Below are 18,345 nucleotides of genomic sequence, written 5' to 3' on the forward strand. Positions count from 1 at the left end.
ACTGCTAGTCTCCGCCCCTACCAGCCGCTGCCCCGTTGCCAGTCTGCGCCCCTGCCAGCCGCCACCCCGCTCCTAGTCTCCACCCCCGCCAAGCCTGATGTGTGCCACGACGGAGGAGAGGGATGGCAGCACCGGAGAGGGAGAGACGGGGCAAATCGATATCAGGAGAAAGGGATGCGGGAGTGTCGGCGACGTTGAGAGAGGGAGCCGCGAGAGATAGGCTGGGGGTGTGCGAGGGGCTCATTCCGTGTCGTCCGGCCAAATTAGAGGTATCGCTCGGTTCCGCATATAGAGGGAATATTCCATTTTCTAGGACTCGTGGGTTCTGGTCCGTTTGACTAACCAAACATGGGAATGGGCTATCGGAACGGGTCCGACCCATGACGTTCCACCCAATGACACCAATCAAACACACCCTAAGCACAATGTTTTGTAGGACAATAGCAATTTTTTTCTCAAGTGGATGACCTAAGGTTTATCAATCCATGGAAGATGTACGATGAAGATGGTCTCTCTGAAACAACTCTCCAATCAAATACAATAAATCTCTTGTGTCCTGCTGCCTCTTGAGCTTGCGTTGGTTTTTCCCTTGAAGAGGAAAGGGTGATGCAGCACAGTAGCAGTAAGTATTTCCCTCAGTTTTGAGAACCAAGGTATCAATCCAGTAGGAGAATCAAGGCAAGTGTCCAGAGTACGTGCGCAAACACAAACAAGCTTGCACCCAACGCTATAAAGGGGTTGTCAATCCCTTCAAGATTGATTGCAAAGTGAGATCTGAAGGCGGAAAGTGCAACGAAGTAAAAGTGTAAGGCTGAAAATATGATGTGAAGTAGACCTGGGGGCCATAGTGTTCACTAGAGGCTTCTCTCAAAATAGAAAATATTACGGTGGGTGAACAAATTACTATCGAGCAATTTATAGAACGGCACAAAGTCATGACGATATCTAAGGCAATGATCATACATATAGGCATCACGTTCGAGACAAGTAGACCGATATTTTCTGCATCTACTACTATTACTCCACACATCGACCGCTATCCAGCATGCATCTAGTGTATTGAGTTCATGACGAACAGAGTAACGCCTTAAGCAAGATGACATGATGTAGAGGGATAAACTCAAACCAATGATGTAAACCCCATGTTTTTACCCTTGATGGCAACAACACGATGCGTGCCTCGCTACCCCTTCAGTCACTGGGTGAGGTCACCGCACGGTATGAAACCAAAACCGAGCACTTCTCACATTGCAAGAATCATAGATCAAGTTGGCCAAACAAAACCCTCAACTCGAAGAGAATTACACGGATATGAAATCATGCATATAAGATATCAGAAGAAACTCAAATAAGATTCATTGATAATCTGATTATAAATCCACAATTCATCGGATCTCGACAAACACACCGTAAAAGAAGATTACATCGGATAGATCTCCATGAAGATCATGGAGAACTTTGTATTGAAGATCCAAGAGAGAGAAGAAGCCATCTAGCTACTAGCTATAGACCCGAAGGTCTATGGTGAACTACTATCGAATCATCGGAGAGGCCATGGTGTTGATGAAGAAGCCGTCCGAATCCGAATCCCCCTCCGGCAGGGCACCAGAACGTGCCCCAGATGGGATTTTGCAGAGACAGAAGCTTGCTGCAGCGGAAAAGTATTTTCGTGTATCTCTCATGCCATTTTGGATTTTTCGTGAATTTATAGGCAGAAGAGGTAGGGCAGACGAGCCACAGGGGGCCCACAAGCCTGCCAGGCGCAGGCCCCCTGGCCGCACCTAGGGGGCTTGTGGCCTCCCCTGGTGGCCTCTGCCTTGGTTCTCACATCCCGTGCGTATCTTCTCTTCCGGAAATATCTTTTCGGAAGTTTTATTCCGTTTGGGCACCGTTTAAAATTCTCCTCTGAAAAGGGTAAAAAACACAGAAAAAACAGGAACCGACACTTCGCTCTGAGTTAATAAGTTAGTCCCAAAAAAGATATAAAAGGCATACAAAACATCTAAAGTTTGACAAGATAATAGCATGGAACCAACAAAAATTATAGATACGTTGGAGACGTATCAAGCATCCCCAAGCTTAACTCCTACTCGTCCTCGAGCAGTGAAGTGATAAAGACTGAATTTTTGATGTGGAATGCTACCTAGCATAGTTGTCCTTTGTAACTTATTTCATGTGACATGAATTTTTAGATCCGTAAGATTCAAAACAATAGTTTGCTATTGACATGAAAACAATAATACTTCAAGCAAACTAGCAAGGTAATCATGAACTTTCAAAATAACAAGGCCAAAGAAAGTTATCCCTACAAAATCATATAGTCCAGCTATGCTCCATCATCCCCACACAACTAATTTAAATCGTGCACAACCCCGGTATTGGCCAAGTAATTGTTTTCGCACTCTTACTTTCTCAAACCTTTTTCAACTCTCACGCAATACATGAGCGTGAGCCATGGATATAGAACTATGGTGCAATAGAGTGTGGTGGAGGTTGTGAGACCAAAAGGAGGAGATTGTCACATTGACTCGGTGTATCAAAGGACTATGGAGCTGCCCATTAATAGATATCAATGTGAATGAGTAGGGATTGCCATATAAAGGATGCACTAGAGCTATAAGTATGTGAAAGCTCAAAAAGGAGAACTAGTGGGTGTGCATCCAACTTGCTTGCTCACGAAGACCTAGGGCAATTTTGAGGATGCCCATCATTGGAATATACAAGCCAAGTTATATAATGAAGATTCCCACTAGCATATGGTGGTGACAAAACGAGAGGCTCTCAATCATGAAGAACATGGTGCTATTATGAAGCACAAGTGTGGAAAGAGATAGTATCATTGTCCCTTCTCTCTTTTTCTCCCTTTTCCCCTTTTTTATTTTTTATTTTTTGTTTGGGCTCTTTTGCCTCTTTCCATATCTCCATTTTTGGTGGGCAACTTTGGCATCTTTTTTTTATTTCCTCACATGGGAAAATGCTCTAATAATGATGATCATCACACTTTTATTTACTCACAGCTCAAAGCTTAGAACGACGATGACTCTATAGGAAATGTCTCCGGCAGTGTACCGGGATGTGCAACGATCTAGCTTGGCGTATGACGTTGAAACATCTCGCTAGCTATCTTACGATCATGCAATAGCAATATGAGAGTGACAGCACAAGTCATGAGACGGAACGGTGCGAGTTGCATGGCAATATATCTCGGAATGGCTATGAAAATGCCATAGTAGGTAGGTATGGTGCCTGTTTTGAGGAAGGCATATGGTGGGTTTGTGCACCGGCAAAAATTGTGCGGTACTAGAGAGGCTAGCAATGGTGGAAGGTGAAAGTGCATCTATACCATGGACTCACATTAGTCATGAAGAACTCACATACTTGTTGCGAAAGTTTTTATTAGTAATCGAAACAAAGTGCTAAACGCATAATCCTAGGGGAAGGGTTGGTAGGTGTTAGCCATCGCGTGATCCCGACCGCAACACAAAGGATGACAATCAATAGATCAATTATGCTCCGACTTCCTAACATAGCGGTTCACCATACGTGCATGTTACGGGAATCACTAATTTCAACACAAGTATTTCTAGATTCACAACACCCTACTAACATAACTCTTAATATTACCGAATTCACGTCTGAAAACCAATTGAGAGGAATTAAACTTCTCTTTCTACTAAATGCACATGAAGATGGAAGTTTTATTGTATCCTCTTTGGGTACCTATCACCTTTGGGACTACTTTCATAGCACAATCCAACTACCAAGTTACGCACCCGCCGTGCTCTAAAAGATCTAAGTGAAGCACATAGAGAAAAATGGTCTAGCTCAAAAGATATAAGTGAAGCACAATGAGTATTCTAGCAAATTCCTGATGAGTGCGTGTTTCTCTCAAAAGGTGTGCAGCAATGTAACATCCCAAAATTTTAAATTTTGGAATGTTAATATAATTATTAGATTGATTGTTTGTTTGTTTGGTGAGTGATTGAAACTTGTGTGAAATTTGAAACTCTTCGAAACTTTTGAATGAGAGGGAATAAAATGACTTCCCCCTTCTCCGGTGAATTCAAATTCAAGCTTTTAAAAGCAAAGAGAGAAGATGACATGACTTCTTCAACTACAAATAATTTGAACGGAGATATTTGCATTTGAATTCTCTTGCATTTTTATTTTTTTTCTTCGTGCAAGAAATGCCGGGAAATACTTTCTGTCAAACAGAAAAGAGCGGAGGAATATGACCCTCAAAACCCCGGGCATTTTGAAAGTCATTTGAACCCTAAAACTTAGAGGGTCATATGAAAATTATTTGCAAAAAGAAATAATGCTTTTAGGGATTTTTGGAAAAAAAAAATTTCTGGAGTTTTTATTTTTGCCATGGAAAAATGCCCATCATCTATATTTTATTTTTCTGATAATTTTAGTATATGAAAACTCTTTATTCCGAATTGATTTGATTTCCTTTTTAACGTTTTAGTTTCCTAGTTTTGAAAATAGGAAGGAGATCACTTTTATTAGGAAATACCTCCTGGCCCATTAAAACCTTTCTCTATTTGGGCCCAACAGAGGATCATCTCCTACGTCCCTCTCCCTCACGTGACAGAAACCTTCCATCCATGGAGGAAGGAATCCCCTCCTTCCCGATCTCCCTCCTCCTTCCTTCCGGACGCCATCCGAGACCGCCTATAAATTCCCACCGCCCCCCTCTCTCCATTTTTCCCGAGAGAACCCCCTCTCCTCGCCTCTAGCCCGCGCGCCACCACCACCCCGTCGGCACCAGAGAACTCCTCCACCTCGCTGCACCTCGCCAGGAACTCCTCCACCTCGCTGCACCCCCCTCCTCCACCTCTCCCCGCCCACTTCGGCCCCCTCCACCGCCGCCCCCTTGCCACCCCGCCACCCCTCCACCCCCTGCTGCACCTCCCCATCTCCATCACCACGACCAGCAGCAGCACACCAGTAACTTTCCCACCTCGGCTCCTCCCCCTTGCAGCCCCACCTCGCCCCAGGGAACCCCACCTCGCTACCCCACCCCCTTCGCCCCCCTGCCACCCCACCCCTCGCCGGCGACCCCCCACCCCACCGGAGCACCCCACCCCACCTCGGCCACCATAGCCAGCGAGGAAGCAACTCCTCCCAGCCACGGTACTCCCCCACCTCTCTGTTGTTCTTTTTTTTTCGTTTATAGCCCTTAGATCTTTGTTCTAGGGTGTAGATTAGATCCTAGAAGTACCCCTTCGGTTTAGAGTAGAAAAACCAGCGGTTTATTTTCACTTATACTTTTAGCCAGCAGTTTCTGGTTAGCCTCGGCCGTTTGCTCAAAACTTTGCAACAAACGTACCCCGCAGCCTATAGCAACATGCCACGTGTACCCCCTATATGTAGATAGTTAGCTTCAATTTTTTCTGTCTAGATTGCAAAACAGAACGTTTCTGTTTTGTTTTGGCCACACCTTTTTAGCGCAAAGTCCAATGATAGTGATTCTTCTTCCAGTAGCTCACAAATTTCCTGTAGTTTTCAAAAACATATAATTTGTCTATGTTTGAAATTTTCAAATACAAGTCAGATCAGATTTAGTTTAAACATTGTTTTGCCTATTCCAGGAGTTTAAAAATAGCTTTTAATTTGATTCTTTTTGCTACTGATCACTAGTGATCTTATTTATCAGTGGTAAATATTTCAGATTTGTTTGAGTACTCTAGCTCACAGTTTCTTGTGAAACAATTTCTGTTTCACCTCTTTTAGGATTTCGGCTAATTCCTTTTCTATTTTTGTTTTAAAATATTTTCTTTATTATTTCAGAAATATTATGTTTTGTTTCTGTTAGTTAAACAGTAGTTTTGCAACAAGTTTTTATTTTATTTTTATTTGTTTTCATGAAATCAATTCTAGTTCCTTAATAACTTGCAATTGTTTTCCGCACTGTTTCAAATCCCGTTTGGGAATACTTTCAAATAGTTTTGTGAAAAATACTTTATTTTATCTTAGTTAAATTTTTATCTTAGTTCCTTGTTATTATTTTCTGTTAGACAAAAACTATTTAGTGTTTGACGTAGTAGAAGATTCTCTAGTCTTATTTGAAGTTTCGTTCGGATTCCTATTCGCTCTCTCTTTGGTTTTGATTGCTAGAATGATTGCTAGTATGAGTGCTTATGTGAATGATATGTTTGTTATATAGATTTCATCGGAGACTGACGAGTACTCTATCAAGTTATTTTCTCGAGAAATTCTTCTTCGTCAACATCACCAGGCAAGTCACTTTGATCATACTATCACCTTTGTTTTATGCATTGTAGTTCTACCATCCTATGCCCAATTGCATGCTGCTTAGGTACTTGGAAATTTTAGTATAGATTGTAGTATCATGTGGTAGGCACACAACAACCCCGATACTTGGCCCCGGGACGACAAAGTTCATATTGCTATGCTTGAGTAGACGGGATTTCGGTTGAGTGCATAACACGAGTGATGCGAGGTTGATTAAATAATCAAGACTGGTTAAGACAAGATTTTCAAGACCTCGGACGCAATGCAACACTGGGTGAAGGACGGTTGATCGGCTCCCTGGAGAACCCAGTGGATGCCCGGGATGCTGGGGACGGCCATGACATCCTGCGGAAAGCTTCACCCAGGCTCAAAGAGACGGACGGATATTTTCGAGACCCAAGTTTACCTGCATAGCCACAAGTCATTATGGGCTCTGGCTTGGTTGGACAACGCGGCGACTCTGGACAGGCGGTGCTAGCAGATGTAGAAGAACGGTAGGATTGGATGGGCACCGACAGGGATTCAGAGGGACCCGTTGAAAGACCATGTTTTGATCATCCGGTCTTCAAATGCCCTGAAGTGCGAGGACATACACAGAGGCGATCAAATCTTGTGGGGAACGTGTGAAAAACTCTGCAGAGTACTCAAACCTAATCGATTAGCCGTGTCCACGGTCATGGACAACTTGAGGCAAAGGAACTGGAGTTATCTAGATTTCTCAACACCATTAAATATATTTGACGAGGGTAATTATTGACAACTCGGGTACGAGAACTGGTTGGCGGAACCATCTCGTTAACAACCAACAATGTAGTAACATTTTGCTTTTAGCCCTCTCTAGATGTAGGAGAAAATTTTCTTTACGCTAAAACTTATAACCCCCACCTACCATATATGCATATAGTATAGATGACATTTTACCCCTCTCTTATGTGACTTGCCGGCATATTCAATATGCTGACCTACACGGCTGCAACGTATTATGTTGCAGATATTTTTCTTCGACGGGTAAGAGTACGATTCAGGGTTACGTTATACACTCAACTTGCCATTGGTGTTTATTGGGACTCCACTCCCCTGACCACTTCCGCTGAGATATTTAAGGTATATATCAGTTTTACGCTATTTTACATGTGATTGCACTTTGATATATACACTGATGTACTGTGTGTGCCAGCATACTGATCCAGGGATGGCACAGAAACATAGAGGCTTGACTCATCTTGAGTCGGGTCGCTACAAGCAAGGATGATTGTGACACAACAAAAAGACAAGACTCCTACATTACAAGACGCTCCAAGCAAAACACATATCACGTGGTGAATGAAAATATAGCTCTGAAACCCACAAGCGTATGGGATCACAACAATTTTCGAGGGTAGAGTATTCAACCCAAATTTGTTGGTTCACACAAGGGAAGCAAAAGAATATTCTCGAGTATTAGTAGCTGAGTGTGTCAGATTCAACCACACCTGAAAGATTAGTGTCTGCAAGCAAAGTATCAGTAGCAAAGTAGTATGATAGCAACAGTGCCAGAAACGATCTGTTGACGGTAGACTATTCCTAACTGTTGTATCAATGGCGCCAGTAAAAAGCACGTTGACGGGGGACTATTCTTCCTCAGCAACTGCTCCAGAAAAGGTCTTGCACTAATTAGCAGCGTAGCAAGGAACAACAGTAGCAGCAACAACAAAGTAACAACAGTTGCAATAGTAGCAGCAAAGTGACAGCAGTAGCGAGAGTAGCAACAAAGTGGCCCAATCCCTTTTGTAACAAGGGACAAGCCTAGACAAAGTAATGTAGCGAGGACCAGTAGTAAAAGACTCGTAGGCAGTGGATCGGTGATGGATGAGTATGACGGATGTGACTCATCATGTAACAGCTATAACACAGAGAGATATGTAACTAGCTCCCGTTCATCAATCTAATGTAGGCATGTATTCCGTATGTAGTCATACGTGCTTAGGGAAAAGAACTTGCATGACATCTATTGTCCATCCCTCCCGTGGCAGCGGGGTCCTAATGGAAACTACGGGATATTAAGGTTCTCCTTTTAATAAAGAACTAGACCAACGCATTAACACGCGGTGAATACATGAACTCCTCATACTATGGTTATCTCCGGGAGTGGTTCCGGCTATTGTCACTCCGGGGTTGCCGGGTCATAACACATAGTAGGTGACTACAACTTGCAAGATAGGATCTAAAACACACATATATTAGCGACAACATAATAGGTTCAGATCTAAAATCATGTCACTCGGGCCCTAGTGACAAGCATTAAGCATAGCTAAGTAGTAGCAACATCAATCTAGAACATAGTGGATACTAGGGATCAATCCCCGTCAAGAACTAACTCGATTACATGATAGATCTCATCCAACTCATCACTGTCCAGCAAGCCTACGATGAGATTACTCATGAACGATGAAGAGCATCATAGAATTGTCGATGGAGAAAGGTTGATGATGACGATGGCGACAATTTCCCCTCTCCGGAGCCCGAAACGGACTCCAGATCTGCCCTCAGATGAAGAACAGGATGTGGCGGTGCCTTCGTATCGCAAAACACGATGAAACGTTCGCTCTGATTTTTTCCGGGGAGACGAAAGATATAGAGCTGAGTTTGGGGCGGTGTGCCACGTGGGCCCCACAAGCCCTCACGGCGCGACCTAGGGGGATGGTCGCGGCCTGTGGGATTGTGGCCCACTGGCACGCCCCCTCCGGTGGATCTTTGCGCATGTATTTTTTTTATTCCAGAAAAAATCTCCGTAAATTTTAAGGACATTCCGAGTACTTTTATTTGTGCACAAAAACAACACCATGGCAATTTCGCTGAAAACAGCGTCGGTCCAGGTTAGTTCCATTAAAATCATGCAAATTAGAGTCCAAAACAAGGGCAAAAGAGTTTGGAAAAGTAGATACGACGGAGACGTATCAACTTCCCAAGGGTTAAAGCCTTGCTTGTCCTCAAGAAATTCAGTTGACAAACTGAAAGAGACAAAAGAAAAACTTTGACGAACTCTGTTTGATCTTGTTGTTGCAACTATGACTAACTCATAGCGAGAGTTTCAGCAAGATCACAAGCAAACCACATAGCTAAATGACATCTAGGTCTCACGGCAAACTCATGTCAATGGCATAACCAGCTAGCGAGCAAATAATAATAAGCCTCAAGTGTCAGCACTTCAATCAAAACAACATGAAGCAGTACGAATAGATGGTATCTTGCTATCTCTTTCTGAGACCGCAAAACATAAATGCAGAGCACCTTCAAATACCAAGGGCTGAATAAACATTGTAATTCATGGCAATGAAGATCCAGTCACATTCATATCAACACAGCTAAAAGCAAAGCATAAAAATGATAGAGGTGCTCTCTAATTGGTGCTTTTGTAAGAGGAGCATGACTCAACAGGGACATAAATAGACAGGCCCTTCGCAGAGGGAAGCATTGATTTGCAGAGGTGCGAGAGCTCAAGCTGTGAGAACAAAGATAATATTTTTTGGTGGCATGCTTTCATTGTCAACGCAATGACTAAGAGTTCTCAACATCTTCCACGCTACACATGCTATAGGCTGTTCCCAAACAGAAAAGTAAAGTTTTGACTCCCCCACCACCAATCAGTCACACTCCACGACTAGCCGAATCCTTGAGTACCGTCCATACCAACATCAATCCTGGGGAGTTTTTTTTGCAATTATCTTTTTGATTTGAGCATGGAACTGGGAATTCCAATCACCGGCCCCTTTCTCGTGAATGATAGTGAATAAACACATATCGAGGATAACACGCCTAGCATGGAAGATACCAATAGCCCCCTGTCACCACATGAGCGGTTCGGGCATGCAAAACAGATTATTTCTTGAAGATTTAGAGAGTGGCACATGCAAATTTACTTGGAACGACAGGTAGATACCGCACATAGGTAGGTATGGTGTACTCATATGGCACAACTTGGGGTTTATGGGAGTGGATGCACAAGCAGTATTCCCGCTTAGTACAAGTGAAGGCTAGCAAAAGATTGGGAAGCGACCAACTAGAGAGCAACAAGAGTCATCAAAATGCATTGAGAATAACTAACATTGAGTGCAAGCATGAGTAGGACATAAATCATTATCAACATGAACATGAACATCATAGAGGCTATGTTGATTTTGTTTCAACTACATGCGTGAACATGCCCCAAGTCAAGCCACTTGAAACATTCAAAGGGGGACACCATCCTATCATACTACATCATAGTCATCTCAACATTCATGTTGGCAACCAAGACAAACCATTATAAGCTCCTAGCTAAGTAAGAATGGCATAAGAAACTATGATCTCTAAGTTGTCATTGCAAACATGTTTCTCTCACAACAAAGCTAAACTAGGAACAGTGGGCTAGTCATATTTACAAAAACAAAATAGATCGAGTTCATACCAGCTTTTCCAGGCTCAGTCACTTCATCATATATCGTCATTATTGCCTTTCACTTGCAAGACCGAACGATGTGAACAATAATAAGAGTGCTCGTGCATTGGACTAAAGCTGGAATCTATAGGCAAACACAAACGGGAAGACAAAGTAATATGGCTCTTTGAAAGCTAAACAGGTATGCATGCAAGAGACACTAAACAGTGTAACCAATATCTTCTACCTTGACCCAAAGAAAAAGAAAACTATCTACACGGGAAAGCTCCCAACAAGCAAAAGAAGAAAAAGAAAATCTTTTTGGGTTTTCTCAAACTAGACAAACACACGAAAAGAAAACGAGAAAAAGAAAATAAACTAGCATGGATGATACAGTGGCAAAGTGTGAACACCGGCTAACAAAGTGAAAGCATAAGCAAGAATGTAAAGTCGGTGAGAACACGTACTCCCCCAAGCTTAGGCTTTTGGCCTAAGTTGGTCTACTCCCGGAGGGAAATAACCAGCTCCGGGGTACTCCGGAGTGGACTGAGGATGCCACTGCCGTGTGAGCTCCTCTGGCTCCTACTGATAAACTGGCGTCTGGTACTCGACTGGCGGCTCGGGCACGGGCACCTATGGTTGGGCTAAGCCCCAATATGCGTAGATATCCGAGGGCATAATACTGTACTTGCCTGCCTGAAGATTGAACAAAGAAGGAGCAGGCAAAGTAATAGTCTCACGAGTACCCTGACTAAATACCAGGTTATAAATCATCCTTCTATTTATATCTCTATCAAGAAAGTCATGGCGAACCATGCTATCGTAATCTAGATATCTCCCGGGAAGAAGAATCTCTTCTTCCTCCTCAAGTCTAATAGGTATCTCAAAGTGTCTAGCAAGGTGAGTAGCGTAGATACCTCCATAGACAACACCCTTAGAAAGGTTCAGGTTCAACCGTTGAGCTACTATAGCGCCCAAGCTATAAGTTTTATCGTTATAAAGGGCTTCACACAAGACCGCAAGATCTCGGGAACTAAGTGACCCAACTTTCCCACGGCTAATGAAACATTTTCCCACAAATAGTGAGAAGTACCGAAGCACGGGAAAATGAATGCTAGCAGCTCTAGCGCAAGACACTCCTCTCTCCTCTCCTACAGCAACAGTACCGATGAAAGCTTCCAAGTCCCGTGGACGAGGTTCATGAATATCCCCAACGTAAGGTAATTTGCAAACATTGTAAAAATCCTGGAGGGACATGCGCTGGGGGATATCTTAAAGTTTGAACTCAACCATTGGAGGATTCTTCCTCGGATAGAAGTTAAAGATTTGTACAAAGATATTAGTGAGGAGGTGGTATTGCAGACACTTATCTTCAACAAAGGCGGTAAGGCCTGCGTTCTCCACCAAGTGATAAAAGTCCTCACATATTCCAGCGGCGCGTAAGAACACGTTGCTTGGCCACTCGCACGCTCGAACTTCTGCGACTCGAGGGACCAAATACTTGGGCTTCTTCTCACTCCCATCATCCTTGGGGTCACGGCTTGACGAGCCTCTTAAGAACCTCCTCATCTTTCCCTTTTCTATCTCTGAAAATTTCTGAATTTTTTAGTGATTCTAAGGAAAAGTGAATAAGGCTCAACGAAACTTGTAGCAACTACTCCAACAAGTGCCTAGAGACCATATTACGCATCAAAACTACTTGGGACCAACTAGAATCAGCATGCAAAGCTCAAGAACATGGTCACCAAGGCAACAAAAATACGCGGAGTATAAGGCACTAGAGAAAAAACTAATTGGACCAACGGAGAAGTCACTTACCAAGGAGTAATTTCCCCAAAACAGTTCGGAGAACGGTGATTTGAGCAAAGAGATCGAAAATCCCAGAAAGAGGAGCAAGAACACGGGTTTGAGCTGCGAAACAATTTTTTCTGGAGGTAGGAGAACCAGATGAGAGCAAGAATGAGTGGAGGGGGTGCCTGTGGGCCCCACAAGCCTGGTTGGCGCGGCCAGGGGGTGTCCGCGCCCCTAGGGCTTATGGCCCACTGGTGTGGCCCCCAGACAGACTCTTTGTCCCAAAAAATTTCAAAAAATCCAAAAAAAAACATACTTGATTTTCACAGCGTTCGGAGAACTTTGATTTTTGGGGTACTTTTCTACCGGACGCTAAAACAGAAAATAGGGAAAACTAATCTAAATCTATCATTTTTCTTCTAAGCAACCTAAAGTGGAAGCTTGGAACAGAGGTTTGTGACTCCTTGATTCGTCCATCTCATGGTCATCAAAAGAAATCCGTCAATGGGGTTGATCAAATCCCCTCGACAAAACTTTCTCGAATTGCAAAAGAAGGTGGAGAATTTCCAAATAGTCACTAGGTCACCTCAATGGGGATGTGTATCTCCCCAACCAGCAAGTCATACTTCATCTTGACACGAGGAATAGGGCATTCAAAGCTCCCAATAAGAATCGATGAAGTTTTTTCAATAGCATTGATGCAATGTACTCGATATTGTTTCTTCGGAAAGTGCACCGTATGCTCATTACCGTTGACATGGAAAGTGACATTGCCTTTGTTGCAATCTATAAAAGGCCGTACAGTGTTTAAAAAGGGTCTTCCGAGGATGACAACCATGGCATCATCCTCAGGAATATCCAAGATAAGAAAGTCTGTTAAGATAGTGACATTAGCAACCACAACATGCACATCCTTGCAAATGCCGATAGGAAAAGCAATTGATTTGTCGGCCATTTGCAGAGAGATTTCAGTGGGTGTCAACTTATCCAGTTCAAGTCTACGATAACGAGAGAGAGGCATAACACTAACACCGGCTCCAAGGTCGCATAACGCAGTTCTAACGTAGTTGCCTTTAATGCAGCAAGGTATAGTGGGCACACCGGGATCACCTAATTTCTTCGGAGTTCCACCCTTGAACGTGTAATTGGCAAGCATGGCGGAGATCTCAAGATCAGGTATCCTCCTCTTATTAGTCACAATATCTTTCATGTACTTAGCATACAGAGACATCTTGAGCATATCAGTCAAACGCATCTGCAGAAAGACAAGTCTGATCATTTCAACGAAGCGCTCAAAATCCTCATCATCCTTTTTCTTGGATGGTTTGGGAGGAAAGGGCATAGGTTTCTGAACCCATGGCTCCCTTTCTTTACCATGCTTCCTAGCAGCAAAGTCATTCTTATCGTATCTTCTATTCTTAGGCTATGGGTTATCAAGATCAACAAGTTCAATCTCCACATCCTTATCGTTGCTAGGTTGAGCATCAACATGAACATCACTATTGATATTATCATTAGGCTCATGTTCATCACTAGATTGTGTTTCAGCATCAGAGACAGAGACGTCACTTGGACTCTCAGGTGTAGCAGCAACAGGGTTGCTAGCGTGCATGTTCCTATCATCTTTCTTCTTCTTTCTAGGATGACTAGGTGCATCAGTGCTAACTCCTTGAGAATCTTGTTCAATTCTCTTTGGATGACCCTCAGGATACAGAGGTTCCTGGGTCATTCTACTGCCTCTAGTGACTACTCTGACGGAATTGTCATTCAACTCATTGAGCAAGTCATTTTGAGCTTTAAGTACTTGTTCTACCTGAGTAGTAACCATAGAGGCATGTTTACTCAGAAGCTTAAGATCATTGACATTTCTGTCCACACAAGCACTTAAATGACTAAGCATACGAGCATTCTTTTCCAATTGTCTGCTAACATATTCATTGAAACTCTGTTGTTTGACAACAAAGTTATCAAATTCATCCATGCATAAGCTAGCAGGTTTATCAAAAGGAATATCACTCTCATCAAATCTACGCAGAGAATTTACTTCTACTACCTGTATCAGGTTATCGAGACCATGGATCTTTTTGGTAGGTGGTAGATTTTTGACATCTTCAGATTTAATGCCTTTCTCTCGCATAGATTTCTTGGTTTCTTGCATATCTTCAGGACTGAGGAATAGAATACCTCTTTTCTTTGGAGTTGGCTTAGGAGGTGGTTCGGGAATAGTCCAAGCATTCTCATTGCACAACATGTTGTTCAACAGAATCTCAGCTTGTTCTACAGTTCGTTCCCTAAAAACACTACCAGCACAACTATCTAAGTGGTATTTGGAAGCATCGGTAAGTCCATTATAGAAGATATCAAGTATTTCGTTATTCTCAAGAGGGTGATCAGGCAAAGCATTCAGTAGTTGGATGAGCCTCCCCCAAGCTTGTGGGAGACTCTCTTCTTCAGCTTGAGAAAAGTTGTATATTTCCTGCAAGGCAGCTTGCTTCTTATGGGCAGGAAAATATTTTTCAAAGAAGTAGTAGAACATATCCTCGGGGCTACGCACACAACCAGGAGCAAGAGAAGTGAACCAGGTCTTAGCATCATCCTTTAGCGAGAAAGGAAACAGCTTGAGCATATAGTAGTGGCGGATCTTTTCCTCACTAGTGAATATGGTGGCTATATCGTGCAGTTTGGTAAGATGGGCTACAACCGTTTCAGACTCATAACTGTGAAAAGGGATCAGATTCGACAAGAGTGATTAACTCAGGGTCGACAGAGAATTCATAATCCTTATCGGTCACAAAGATAGGCGAAGTGGAAAACTTCGGGTCGTATTTCATCCTAGCGTTCAGATATTTCTCTTTCCACTTGCGCAGTAAATTCTCAACATCATAGCTATCCTTAGACGCAAGAAAATCCTCAGCTATCTCTCCCTCCATAACATAACGCATATCAGGCATAACAGATAATTCAGGCATAGTAGCAGGTTCTACTTCAATAGTATCAGCAGTTTCAGAAGTATCATCACATCTAGTAGCAACTCTAGCAATATGTGCATCACGGAATGCACCAAGTGGCAAAGCAGTATCAGGCATAGCATCATCAGGCATAGTATCAAGCATAGCATCATCAGGCATAGTATCAAGCATAGCATCATCATAAGCATCATGGGCAGTAGAAGTAGCATCATCAAGCAGAGGCGACATATCAAAATTTCTAGCAGGAGGTGATGTCGCAAACTTACTCAAAACTGAAGGTGAATCAAGTGCAGAGCTAGATGGCAGTTCCTTACCTCTCCTCATAGTGGAAGGCAAGATTTTAGTTCTTGGATCTTTCAGATTCCTCATAGTGATCAGCAGACGTCAATCCCAAGTGACTCAGAGAATATAGATGTGCTTCCCCAGCAACGGCGCCAGAAAAAGCCTTGACAACCCACAAGCGTATGGGATCGCAGCAGTTTTCGAGGGTAGAGTATTCAACCCAAATTTGTTGGTTCACACAAGGGAAGCAAAAGAATATTCTCGAGTATTAGCAGCTGAGTGTGTCAGATTCAACCACACCTGAAAGATTAGTGTCTGCAAGCAAAGTATCAGTAGCAAAGTAGTATGATAGCAACGGTGCCAGCAACGATCTATTGACGGTAGACTATTCCTAACTGTTGTATCAATGGCGCCAGTAAAAAGCACGTTGACGGGGGACTATTCTTCCCCAGCAACTGCTCCAGAAAAGGTCTTGCACTAAGTAGCAGCGTAGCAAGGAACAACACTAGCGGCATGACATCTATTGTCCATCCCTCCCGTGGCAGCGGGGTCCTAATGGAAACTACGGGATATTAATGTTCTCCTTTTAATAAAGAACCGGACCAACGCATTAACACATGGTGAATACATGAACTCCTCAAACTATGGTCATCTCCTGGAGTGGTTCCGGCTATTGTCACTCCGGGGTTGCCGGGTCATAACACATAGTAGGTGACTACAACTTGCAAGATAGGATCTAAAATACACATATATTGGCGACAACATAATAGGTTCAGATCTGAAATCATGGCACTCGGGCCCTAGTGACAAGCATTAAGCATAGCCAAGTAGTAGCAACATCAATCTAGAACATAGTGGATACTAGGGATCAATCCCCGTCAAGAACTAACTCGATTACATGATAGATCTCATCCAACTCATCACCGTCCAGCAAGCCTACGATGAGATTACTCACGAACGATGAAGAGCATCATGGAATTGTCGATGGAGAAAGGTTGATGATGACGATGATGACGATTTCCTCTCTCCGGAGCCCGAAACGGACTCCAGATCTGCCCTCCAGATGAAGAACAGGATGTGGCGGCGCCTCCGTATCACAAAACGCGATGAAACCTTCCCTCTGATTTTATCCGAGCAAGACGGAAGATATAAAGCTGAGTTTGGGGGCGGTGGTGCCACGTGAGCCCCACAAGCCCTCACGGCGCAGCCTGTGGTCTTGTGGCCCACTAGCACGCCCCCTCCGGTGGATCTTTGCGCACGTATTTTTCTTTTATTCCAGAAAATATCTTCGTAAATTTTCAGGACATTGATACGTCCATTTTCCATCATGTTTTCATGTTGATATTTATCGCTTCTTTGGCTGTTATTTCACTTCATGGTACAATTCTTAATCCTTTTCTCTCTTATTTTGCAAGGTTTACATGAAGAGGGAGAATACCGGCAACTGGAATTCTGGCCTGAAAGTGGAGCAAAGTTGAGATACCTATTCTGCACAACTCCAAACGCCGTGAAAAACAACGGGGATTTTTTCCCAATTTATAAAAAATACTGGGCAGAAGAAGCGCCAGAGGGGCGCCAGGGGGTGGCCACAAGCCTGCACGGTGCGGCCACCCCCCAGGCCGCGCCATGGGGGCTTGTGGGCACCATGCTGGCCCACTAGCCCCCCTCTTTTTCTATAAGGAGGGTTTCGTCCAGGAAAAAAATCAGAGAGGAGCTTTTTCGTGGTTTCGCCGCCGCCACGAGGCGGAACTTGAGCAGAACCAATCTAGAGCTCCGGCAGGACGATCCTGTCGGGGAAACTTCCCTCCCGGAGGCGGAAATCGTCACCATCGTCATCACCAACACTCATCTCATCGGAGGGGACTCATCACCATCAACATCTTCATCAGCACCATCTCATCTCCAAACCCTAGTTCATCACTTGTAACCAATCACCGTCTCGCCACTCCGATTGGTACTTGTAAGGTTGCTAGTAGTGTTGATTACTCTTTGTAGTTGATGCTAGTTGGATTATTTGGTGGAAGAGTTTATGTTCAGATCCTTGATGCTACTCATTACCTCTCTGATCATGAGTATGATTATGCTTTGTGAGTAGTTACTTTTGTTCACGAGGACATGGGATAAGTCATGCTAATAATAGTCATGTGAATTTGGTATTTGTTCGGTATTTTGATATGTTGTATGTTGTTTTTCCTCTAGTGGTGTTATGTGAACGTCGACTACATAACACTTCACCATTATTTGGGCCTAGAGGAAGGCATTGGGAAGTAGTAAGTAGATGATGGGTTGCTAGAGTGACAGAAGCTTAAACCCTAGTTTATGCGTTGCTGCGTAAGGGGCTGATTTGGATCCACTAGTTTAATGCTATGGTTAGACTTTGTATTAATTCTTCTTTCATAGTGGCGGATGCTTGCGAGAGGGGTTAATCATAGGTGGGATGCTTGTCCAAGTAAGGGCAGTACCCAAGCGCCGGTCCACCCACATATCAAACTATCAAAGTAACGAACGCGAATCATATAAACATGACGAAACTAGCATGACAGAAATTCCCGTGTGTCCTCGGGAGCGTTTTTCCTCCTATAAGACTTTGTCCAGGCTTGCCCCTTGCTACAAAAGGGATTGGGCCACTTTGCTGCACCATTGCTA

This window comes from Hordeum vulgare, chromosome 4H (assembly GCF_904849725.1).
Source record: "Hordeum vulgare subsp. vulgare chromosome 4H, MorexV3_pseudomolecules_assembly, whole genome shotgun sequence".
In the NCBI taxonomy this organism is placed as follows: Eukaryota; Viridiplantae; Streptophyta; class Magnoliopsida; order Poales; family Poaceae; genus Hordeum; species Hordeum vulgare.